A 650-nucleotide genomic window follows, 5' to 3' on the forward strand; every position below is an offset into this window, starting at 1 on the left:
CTGTCTCAGGGAAAGTCCTCAAACAGGGGGGCTCTGGCAGGCAAATGTAAATTACACAGATTCTTTTTACTTTGCGAAACTGACCCAGGGAAAGTCCTCAAACAGGGGGGCTCTGGCAGGCAAACGTAAATTACACAGATTCTTTTTACTTTGCGAAACTGACCCAGGGAAAGTCCTCAAACAGGGGGGCTCTGGCAGGCAAACGTAAATTATAAAGATAAGGAAGGGCCTTCCGTCCCTCCCTTTCACGCGACATTTAGAAAACTCTTTTACTTTTTGTACTAATTCCTTCAAAATCTCAAATTTCGTGTCTGGCAAAAACAATTTTGGAGATTTATACTTCAGCCAGTACATCATCTATTATCTGTCTTTGTTTTATTATTGATTTTTGTAGACTGAAGAAAATCCTTTCGATGGTCCTATTGTGCAGGTACCCTTAGAAATGGGTAATTTGTTCCTTTTTTTCCCCTCTGTCTGTTGCTTACTTTCCTGTCTTGCACAAAATCTGAACTGTTGACACATTTCATTAGTTATTTATTGAACAACATACTCAGCCAATTTTGAATAGTTTTGCTTGTGTGCTATGCTTTTGGGACCATATTTATTGTCTCCCATGTCAACAAATACACAAAAAAATCCCACACATGACA

This window comes from Apteryx rowi, unplaced genomic scaffold (genome assembly GCF_003343035.1).
Source record: "Apteryx rowi isolate R43461 unplaced genomic scaffold, aptRow1 scaffold_104, whole genome shotgun sequence".
NCBI lineage: Eukaryota > Metazoa > Chordata > Aves > Apterygiformes > Apterygidae > Apteryx > Apteryx rowi.